Source organism: Bos mutus, chromosome 6 (assembly GCF_027580195.1).
Source record: "Bos mutus isolate GX-2022 chromosome 6, NWIPB_WYAK_1.1, whole genome shotgun sequence".
In the NCBI taxonomy this organism is placed as follows: domain Eukaryota; kingdom Metazoa; phylum Chordata; class Mammalia; order Artiodactyla; family Bovidae; genus Bos; species Bos mutus.
The window spans coordinates 107,323,505-107,335,182 of NC_091622.1; the positions used below are offsets into that span (position 1 = coordinate 107,323,505).

Here is an 11,678-nt window from a genome sequence, read left to right on the forward strand (position 1 = left end):
TCCCATGGATGGAGGAGCCTGGTGGGCTACAGTCCATGGGGTCACTAAGAGTTGGACACGACTGAGCGACTTCCCTTTCACTTTTCACGTTCATGCATTGGAGAAGGAAATGGCAGACCACTCCAGTGTTCTTGCCTGGAGAATCCCAGGGACGGCGGAGCTTGGTGGGCTGCCGTCTATGGGGTCACACAGAGTTGGACACGACTGAGGTGACTTAGCAGCAGCAACAGAAGCAGAAAATATTAAGAAGTGCCAAGAATACACAGAACTACTATAGCAAAAAGATCTTCATGACCCAGATAGCCACGATGGTGTGATCATTGACCTAGAGCCAGACATCCTGGAATGTGAACTCAAGTGGGCCTTAGGAAGCATCGTTACAAACAAAACTAGTGGAGGTGATGGAATTCGAGTTGAGCTATTTCAAATCCTAAAAGATAATGCTGTGAAAGTGCTGCATTCAATATGTCAGCAAATTTGGAAAACTCAGCAATGGCCACAGAACTGGATAAGGTCAGTTTTTATTCCAATCCCAAAGAAAGGCAATGCCAAAGAATGCTCAAACTACCACACAATCACCTCACGTGCTAGTAAAGTAATGCTCAAAATTCTCCAACCCAGGCTTCAATAGTATGTAAACCATGAACTTGCAGATGTTCAAGCTGCATTTAGAAAAGGCAGAGGAACCAAAAGTCAAACGCCAACATCTGCTGGATCATCAAAAAAGCTAGTGATTTCCAGGAAAACATCTATTTCTGCTTTATTGACTATGCCAAAGCCTTTGACTCTCTTGATCACAACAAACTGTGGGAAATTCTTCAAGAGATGGGAACACCAGACCACCTGACCTGCCTCTTGAGAAACCTATATGCAGGTCAGGAAGCAATAGTTAGAACTGGACATGGAACAACAGACTGGTTCTAAATAGAGAAAGGAGTACTTTTGAGATTGTATATTGTTACCCTGCTTATTTAACTTATATGCAGAGTACATCATAAGAAATGCTGGACTGGATGAAGCAAAAGCTGGAATCAAGATTGCAGGGAGAAATATCAATAACTTCAGATATGAAGATTGACACCACCCTTATGGCATAAAGCCAATAAGAACTAAAGAGCCTCTTCATGAAAGTGAAAGAGGAGAGTGAAAAAGCTGGCTTAAAACTCAACATTCAGAAAAATAAGATCATGGCATCTGGTCCCATCACTTCATGGAACATAGATGGGGAAACAATGAAAACAGTGACAGACTTTATTTTCTGGGGCTCCAAAATCACTGCAGATAGTGACTCCAGCCATGAAATTAAAAGACTCTTGCTCCTTGGAAGAAAATTTATGACCAACCTAGACACCATATTGAAAAACAAAGACATTACTTTGCCAACAAAGGTATGCTTAGTCGAAGCTATGGTTTTTCCAGTAGTCATGTATGGATGTAAGAGTTGGACTATAAAGAAAGCTGAGTGCCGAAGAATTGATGCTTTTGAACTGTGGCATTGGAGAATACTCTTGAGAGTCCCTTGGACTGCAAGGAGATCCAACCAGTCCATCCTAAAGGAAATCAGTCATGAATATTCATTGCAAGGACTGATGTTGAAGCTGAAACTCCAATACTTTGACCTTTTGATGTGAAGAACTGACTCATTTGAAAAGACTCTGATGCTGGGAATGATTGAAGGCAGAAAGCGAAGGGAACGACAGAGAATGTGAGGTTGGAGGGCTCTGGGATTTGGTGATGGACAGAGAAGCCTGGCATGCTGCAGTCCATGTGGTCACAAAGAGTCGGACATGACTGAAAGACTGAACTGAACTGAAAGCAGTATTTGTAAAGACATTGTAGAGTTATGTAATAACTACCTTAAGAGCTAGATACATAAATTGTTAACAGCAGATGAACCTGGACAGTAAGATTAGCAACGGGGAAGTGTAAAGTAGGAAACTGATATTTTTCATCAAAAAAAAAAGAAACTTTTATATGATCCGTGGGTGTTTTTTAATGTCATATACTTTTTGATATTTAAGTGATTTTTAAATATATTTTCTCCTTAGATCTTATCTCTGTGACAGCGTTTGTGAGTATTTTAATCCTTTATTCATGGACTCGCATTTCAGTTATCCTTATTTAACTCTAAGTCCCAGAATATTCCCTGAACGATTGGGCTTTATATTTCCTGTTTTATTTACATTCAGCTCGATATTTGCCACATAACAAGTGTCTAACTCTGAAACATTTTCATGCAGTCTTCCAGAGGTCTTCAGTAGGACTGAGCCCCAGTTGACCTCATAACTGTTCATTAGTATACACTGTGTTGAGAACCTTGTATTTCCTGCTTCACTTTCCCATTTCCTACTGGTTCAGCCTGTGACCCCATTGAAAATAGACTGTTTCACTCAGAGCCTTTTATCAAGATTTGTTTCAAGGGAAACACAAGCTAAGATAATTGGAGCCAAGAATAGAATTATTTTCAGTAGAAACCAAGACCCAGGGTTACATTGCTAAATGACCAAATGGCAACAAGACACCATAGAGGGTGGTAAGTCAGGTTAATAGAACTGTCAGCCATGGTGGATGGTGATGGAATATGTATAGGTGTGAGAATATGTACTGGCTTATGGAACAATGGGAAATTTAAGAATTCTGGCTGTTAACAAGTGCCCTAGAGCTCTGAAAGAGAAAATGCTCGTCTTAGTTTATGCAACTATTAAACAAGGGAACACTGGAAAAGCAAATAAGCCTTCATGGAAATGTTTTAAAAAGACTGTTAACTTCACCTGGAGGATAGACTTTGCTAAGTATCAGGCCTGAGACTTGATTATAAGGGTTTCAGAGTTAGGTTGAAGGCTGAATTCACAGACCCAGCAAGTCTTCTGTAATAAATTTAGGTCCGTGATAAGAAAAGAATAGAACACTGAAATCCAGGATGGGAATATTGGGCAAGTGTGTTTGAATCCCAAGATTTCCTTAAACCTTCTATGCTGAAAAATTGCCTTTTACTAAAAAAAGAGAATCGTCTCTCATTGCATAAAGACCATGCAAGGACTTTACTCAAGGTTAATGTTAGCCAACAGGATAATTAACCTTCTCAAGATCTGCTCCTCCTTTCATTGTTCTCAGTCAATAGTTAATGTTAACATGGTCAGAATGAAAGAGTTTAAGAGGGACACAATCAGAGGCCAGTACAGCACGCCTCAGGATAGATACGGAGGGTCCAGCACAATGTATGTTTGATGGAAGATAGTTTATTTGTATGAGGGCACTCTTCACTGTTTTAGGATTTACTACTTCTGCAAGGATACCTAGTATACTTCTGAAATTGGTCCTTGAGGCAGAGAAACAATGATGGTCTACAAAGAAATGAAGGAGCGATGACAGAATAGCTTTAGCAGATAGGAATGGAAGATTTCAGAATAGTTCAGGCTCATAGAGGTAAAGTGGATGCAAATTATTAGAGGTAATAATTGCAGCCATGAAATTAAAAGATGCTTACCCCTTGGAAGGAAAGTTATGACCAACCTAGACACCATATTAGAAAGCAGAGGCATTACTTTGCCAACAAAGGTCCGTCTAGTCAAGGCTATGGTTTTTCCAATGGTCATGTATGGATGTGAGAGTTGGACTGTGAGGAAAGCTGAGCACTGAAGAATTGATGCTAAAGCTGAAATTCCAGTACTTTGGCCACCTCATGCAAAGAGCTGACTCATTGGAAAAGACTCTGATGCTGGAAGGGATTGAGGGCAGGAGGAGAAGGGGATGACAGAGGATGAGATGGTTGGATGGCATCACCAACTCAATGGACATGCGTTTAGGTGAACTCCAGGAGTTGGTGATGGACAGGGGGCCTGGTGTGCTGCAGTTCATGGAGTCGCAAAGAGACAGACATGACTGAGCAACTGCACGGAACTGAATTCAACAAAAAAAGATTACAAACTTTTTTAACGTACAAGGAAAGCATATATCAGCTACTACAATGGAAAATCACTCTTCCTTACCCAGTTTGCAAACATAAACCAGTTGTTGAACTCTAGAATCTACTGAGTGAAAGATCATATCTGTTCAAGACACAGTTTCACAAAACAGCAGCCTATAAAAGTAAGTTTTTAATTTATTTTTAATTAGAGGATTATAGCTTTACAATATTGTTTTGGTTTCTGCCACATATCAGCATGAATCAGCCATCAGTTCAGTTCAGTCGCTCAGTCGTGTCCAACTCTCTGCGACCCCATGAATCGCAGCACGCAAGGCCTCCCTGTCCATCACCAACTACCGGACTTCACTCAGACTCATGTCCATTGAGTCAGTGATGCCATCCAGCCATCTCATCCTCTGTCGTCCCCTTCTCCTCCTGCCCCCAATCCCTCCCATCATCAGAGTCTTTTTCAATGAGTCAACTGTTTGCATGAGGAGGCCAAAGTACTGGAGTTTCAGCTTCAGCATCATTCCTTCCAAAGAAATCCCAGGGCTGATCTCCTTCAGAATGGACTGGTTGGATCTCCTTGCAGTCCAAGGGACTCTCAAGAGTCTTCTCCAACACCACAGTTCAAAAGCATCAGTTCTTTGGTGCTTAGCCTTCTTCACAGTCCAACTCTCACATCCATACATGACCACAGGAAAAACCATAGCCTTGACTAGATAAACCTTTGTTGGCAAAGTAATGTCTCTGCTTTTGAATATATATGCATATCCCCTCACTCTTTAACCTCCCTCATACCTCCCATCCCATCCCAACCCTCTAGATTGTCACAGAACAGTGGGTTTGAGCTCCCTGCATCACAAAGCAAATTTCTCCTGGCTATCTAATTTTACATATTGTAATGCATATGTTTCAGTGTTGCTCTCTCAGTTGATCCCACCCTCTCCTTCTGCTACTGTGTTACAAGTCTGTTTTCTATATCTGCATCTCATCACTGCACTGCAGATAGGTTCATCAGTTCCAACTTTCTATATTCAATATACATGAATTAATATATGATATTTGTCTTTCTCTTTCTGACTTACTTCACTCTGTGTGATAGGCTCTAGGTTCATCCACCACATTAGAGTGACTCAAATATGTTCCTTTTTATGGCTGAGTAATATTCCATTGTGTACATGTACCACAACTTTATTCATTCATTTGCCAATGGACATCTAGATTGCTTCCATGTCCCAGCTGCTGTAAATAGTTCTGTGATGAACACTGGGGTGCATGTGTCTCTTTCAATTATGGTTGTCTCAGGGTATGTTTCTAGTAGTGGGATTGCTGGGTCGTATGGTAGTTTTATTCCTAATTTTTTAAGGAATCTCCATACATAGTGGCTGTATCAATTTGCATTCCCACCAACAGTGCAAGAGGTTTCCCTTTTCTCCACATCCTCTCCAGCATTTATTCTTTGTAATTATTTTTGATGATGGCCACTCTGACTGGTGTTAGATGATACCTCATTGTAGTTTTGATTTGTATCTCTCTAGTAATGAGCTATGTTGAGCATCTTTTCATGAGTTTATTAGCCATCTGTATGTCTTTTTTGGAGTAATATCTGTTTCGGCAATCTGCCCACTTTTTGATTGAGTTATTTGTTTTTCAGGTATTGAGCTGAATGAGCTGTTTGTATATTTTGGAGGTTAATGCTTTGTCAATTTTTTCATTTGCTATTATTTTCTCCCATTCTGAGGGTTGTCTTTTCACTAGGAATAAGCCTACCTAAAGAGAAAAAAGACCTATATGCAGAAAACTTTAAGACATTGATTAATGAAATCAAGGATGACACAAACATATTGAAAGATATTCTGTGTTCCTGGATTGGAAAAATCAATATTGTGAAAATGACTATACGATTCAAAGTAATAGATAGATTCAATGCAATCACTATCAAACTATCAATGATATTTTTCACAAAACTAGAAGAAAAAAATTCATAATTTGTATGGAAGCACAAAAGACCCTGAATAGCCAAAGTAACCTTGAGAAGAAAAAATGGAGCTGGAAGAATTAACAGGTCTGAATTTAGACTGTACTACAAAGTTACAGCCATCAAGACAGTATGGTATTGGCACAAAAACAGAAATATATTGTTCTAATGGAACAAGATAGAAAGCCCAGAGATAAACCCACATACCTATCTTTGACAAAGGAGGCAAGAATATAAAACAGAGTAGATAGTCTTTTCAATAAATGGTGCTGGGAAAACTGGACAGCTCTGTGTAAAAGAATGAAATTAAAACACTTCCTAACACCATGCACAAAAATAAACTCAAAATGGATTAATGACCTAAATGTAAGACCAGAAACTATAAAACTCTTAGAGGAAAATATAGGCAGAACACTCTTTGGCGTAAATCATAGCAAGATCTTCTATGACCCACCTTTCACAGTAATGGAAATAAAAGCAAAATAAACAAAAAGTGAAAATGAAGTCGCTCAGTTGTGTCCAACTCTTTGTGGCCCCATGGACTGTAACCCACCAGGCTCTTCCATCCATGGGATTTTACAGGAATGGGTTGCCATTTTCTTCTACAAGGGATCTTCCTGACCCAGGGATTGAACCCAGGTCCCCCACATTGTAGGTAGAGGTTTTACCATCTGAGCCACCAGGAAAGCAAGTGGGACCTAATTAAAAGCTATTGCACAGCAAAAGAAACTAAACATATTTTTTTAATTGAGGAAAAATTATCTGGATGTTGATAAGGCCATTGGATACAGGATCTGAATTACCACTGGTAAAATAGAAATGAAGACAGCCTCGTTACTTCTTTTAGAGTGTGGATGTACAGACTTTTGACCCAAATATGTGCCATCTCAGTTTCTGAAATGATTGGGTCATTTCCTCAGCCTCATAGCACAATCCACATGGATATATTTAGCAGCTGGCAAAACCATCATCGTGTTCCTTCATCTGTGGATGAAGAGCTATTATGCTATAAAAGTCCAAATAGAAGCTTGTAAAACTGTCTGCATCCCTCATTTACAGAAAGTCAAAAGTGCTGGTGCATCCTAGATGAAGTTGCATGGATAATGCCATCTTCAAAAACTTAAATGATGTAGCAGTGGTGGGCTTCATTATATCCTGCTTAATTCACTGATATAGGATGTATGAGTTTAAAAAAAAAAAAGATGGATTTTGACAGATGATGGCAAGCTTTCATAAATATAACAAAATGGTAGTGACAGTTTCTGTGTTTGGAGATATACCTTTTCTAAAAGAAATCACCATTCTATATATGACCTTAGAAACTATAGAACTAGTTACTGATTTGGGAAAACTATTTGTTTCAATACCTATCAGGAAGTCAAATCAGCTGTTGATAGCAGTCACTTGGAAAGACAGCAGTACACCTTTACAGCCTTGCCTCAGGGTTATGTTAATCTCTTGCTCTGTAGGTCAATGGGACCTTGATCCTCTATACACATTGCCTTGCATGAAACTATTCTCTATATAGAGTTCAGCAAACTTTTACTGTAGAAAGTCAAATAGGAAATTTTTGAAGCTTTGCAGACCATGTTTCCCTGGTGGTTCAGACAGTATAGAATCCACCTGCAACTCATGAGACCTGGGTTTGATCCCTGGGTTGGGAAGATTCCCTGGAGGAGGGTGTGGCAACCCACTCCAGTATTCTTGTCTGGAGAATCCCATGGACAGAGGAGCCTGGCAGGGGCAGTCCATTGGGTTGCAAAGAGTCAGACACGACTGAGTGACTAAGCACACACACAGACCATGCGATCTTTGTCACAACTCCTAAAATCTTCCATTGAGCAGTCATAGACATTATGTAAATAAATGAGAATGATGGTATCCTGATAAAACTTTATAAATGAAAGCAGATGACAGGCTGCGTTTGGCTTGGAAGTTGTAGTTTTTATACCTCTGTACTACACCGACTGCATCATATTAATTTGACCTGGAGATTGTGAAATGTCAAGCACTCTGGAAATACTGGAAAGATACCTATGTATCAATGGAAATGTTAACCCCTAAAAAGTTTTGGTTAACTGACATATCTGTGAAGTTTTTAGAGGTTTGAGAACTTGGGTAAAAGTGAGGCATTTCTTATAAACTAAATTTCAGGGTATTTGCCCTGGACTTTCTAGCACTAAGAAATTGGGACCGTGCTTGGATGGTCAATTTGAGTTTTAAAGATATTAATACCATGCACCATTTTAGTAATATAACTCAGAATCAGTTCTTAGACATTCATTAAGATGTCAGCTTTGAGTGTGATTCAAACAATAGAGCCTTCTCTAGTAACTTCAGGAAGTGCTTCAGTTTGGATGCAGTCAAGAAACTGAAGGTATTTATGTGTTATCCATGGTAATCCACAATATTGACACTCTGTCAAACTTCTGAAGACAGGCAGTGTTTTTTGTACCAGAGCACCATTTGGTTTTGCATGGCAAATACAACAAGCCACTGTATCTTAATAGAAAGTCTATAATAGACCAAGAGACATCTAGTGAGTATGCAGTGTGTATGCTCATATGTGAGTTCACATAAAATATCCTTTATTCTCTACAGTGAGTCCCTTATGAGCTAATTATTTTCAGGAGAGTACAGCATTAATCCATCATATTATGGAAGTGGTACTGTGTGAGCTGGGCATGAGTATGGCAGGAGAGTACAAATAATTTGTACAAATGGGTGTACTATATATTTATATCACTGACTATCATGGCCAATCCTCTCCTCGGCTCATCATGTGACCCTATTGAGGGTTCCCAGGTACCGGCTGCCTAGAAGAATATCCTGAAACTGGTTCATTAATGGGTCTACTCCATATGTTGGTATGAACAGAAAATATACAATTTTTGAAGTACAATCCCAATTATGTGTGTATATATATATATATATATATGTGTGTATATATATATATATATATATATATATATATATATATATATATATATGAAATACAGTGGTGATGGCCATTCCTCCCCAGTGGGCATATCCATGGCAGTACATGTTCTTCAGCTTGGTGGGGAAGTGATTACAGATAAGAATACACACAGAGATACTTGACCAATGGTAAATGACTTAGCCTGAAAAAGACTGGAAATTGAGGATAACAAATAAGAAAATTGTCAGGAAGACACTAGGGGATAGACCTGTGAGCCCAAAAGGTGTAAATCTTTTATCTCAAGCGACACCCACTAGAAAGAGTGTTCATCTCAGCAGAAATGCTAACCAACCAGATAAACAGGATGAGCTCATACAGTTAGAGTGCAGCCACCTGCCCTTATTGCTCATCCCAGAGAGCAATCTACCCAGAGAGTGAGCATCCATGATGGTAGGAATGGTGGTCATTCACGGCCATGGGGTTGCAAAGACATGGACACAGCTGAGCTACTAATATACATGGCTGCAACATTACAGGCTTCCTTGACCAAGGCTATAATGATTATCCTGCTAATGTTAAATCTATCATTAGTAAAGTTAGAAATCAAGCCCTTGCTATGCTAATATATAATTATAAGACAAATTAGCCACTTAGAGACAAATTACATAAGAACTCTATCACTTGAATAGGGCTGGCAACTTGTCCTTACAAGAATTGGTGTATTTTCTGGATATGGGTTGGTCATCCCTGAGCATATTATTGAGATATTATATTCATTCCTTTTTCATCAAATGTTTCTGTGTATTACTGATTTGGTTACACCATATTAAGAAAAACTGGGTTTTTTTTTTTTCCCCATGGACTTTATCTGGCCACTGGAATAGACTTGGTTTCAACAAGAATAGACTGAAAGTACCAATGGATTAAGTATGTAGAAGCAACATTCAACTAATTATTAACAGAAGTTGGGTGTTTAACAACATCAGTTCCCTTGTTTCTTGGGTAGGAGAATCTTGAGGTGTGTCCTTTGCAGTTTTCCAGAGGTCTCTAGCAAGACTGAGATCCTGTGACACACGATGGTATCCAGTTAATTAGCAGAATTTTACTGACTTTCTTCCCTTTCTTATCTTACTTTGCCACCCACCTCCTTCCATGATTTCTGGCGTCACATCACAAATAAACCACTTGCATTCAACTCCTTGTCTCAGTATTTTTCTTCTCAAGAATTCCTAACTTAATACATTTGTATTTAGAAAATTGTCCATAAAGCCAAACTAGTTAAACGCATTTGTAGAATTTTTTTTCAAAACATCTTTATTTATTCATTGGACAAATATTTTGGGGGTGTATTTTATGCATGTCATATATCTCTGATCTTAAGAAAAGCACAGACTAATGACTTGAGAGACAAATAAAGCAAAATTAGAATGCTACATGACAAGTCCTTAAATAGAGAATTACAGGAGCCACAACAACAGTGAGGCAGAGAGAGAGCTTACTTCAGAATTAGTTCAGAGATCAGGGTATCCTAGTTGATGCTGTTGTAGAGTGAAGCTTCTCAATAAATAAGGAGGTTGGGAAGGCTAATTTAGCTTTTAGGACTTAATGGGACACAAATTATGGAAGAACATTTTGGGCCAAAGGAGTAGCATATGAAAAAGTGCATAAAGGTGTCCAGAGGAGAAAAGAAACTATACTCCTGTTCTTTTCATTTACTTATTTCTTTAGAGACAAGGAGGGTCATTGAAGGATTTATTATTTTAATACCTTATTTTTGTGCCTTTGAATCATGCTCGGTCAACATTTATACAAGAAAAAGTAGAGTTTCCAAACTGACTTAGTGAATATATTTTGAGCCTGCTAGAGTTGTTTTTTTTTTTTTAGTAATAAATATTTTATATGGTGAATATGAGACCAGGAAGATAAATGCTCCTAATGGTAAATACATATCTGCAACTCCTATCTCTCAGTGGTATCATTTGATTCTAGGACCTAAAGAACAACATACTTTTGATCACTTCTGTTAAAACCAGCGTTATCACATGCATTGTGTAAAACAGGTGTGTGTGTGTGTGTGTGTGTGTGTGTGTTAGTGGTGGTGATGGTGTTAGTGGAGGGTGTTCCCTGACTAGACTAGAAATACAAAGTCTCCTCAATTCTTCCACCTCCCCAGGAAATGTTGGGACAGATTATTCCTCACTTCTTGCCACTCATCACTCACTACTCTCTGAAGCCTGGAAGATGGTACTGGCGTGTGTGAAAGCTACATATTTGTTGGCTATTGGTATTTGTTGATTACTGACGAAAGTTGGTAATGCATGTTATGCCCTTTGTCTTTCTTTTTTCGAATACAATCCAAATGTACATCAACTGGTGAACAAATAAACAAAATGTGTTTGTTTGTTTTTTCCACACAATGGAATACTACTCAGCAATAAAAAGAAATATTGACATATGCTACAGTGTGGATAAATCTTGAAAATATTATCATATATGGAAGAAGCCACACACAAAAGACCACATACTGTACTTGCTTTGGCAGCACATATACTAAAAATTGAAACAATACAGAGAAAACTAACATGGCCCCCACAAAAGGAAAGCATGCAAATTCATAAACCACTCCATATTTTTCATGACAATTGCAAAAATAATGTAATATGTCAATGCATCAAAATGACACATTTTACATCTTAAATTTAGTGTTACACATCAAGTGTATTTAATTTTAAAAAGACCACTTACTGTATTATTCCATTTTATGAAATGTCAAGAATAGGCAAATCTTCAGAGATAGAAAGTGATTCAGCTAGGACTGTGGGTATACGTGAAAGGTGGGTTTGAGAGGTAAAGGCTAATAAGCATTGAAT

General features: G+C 38.5%; 1 non-coding gene across 1 annotated transcript; it reads left to right on the plus strand.

The window, feature by feature from the left end:
- The first annotated feature begins 11,334 nt into the window (after positions 1–11,334).
- Positions 11,335–11,442, plus strand: LOC138988373 (U6 spliceosomal RNA). Its single transcript, XR_011464674.1, has one exon. It is a non-coding gene; the product is annotated as a U6 spliceosomal RNA (small nuclear RNA).
- Positions 11,443–11,678: the final 236 nt, after the last annotated feature.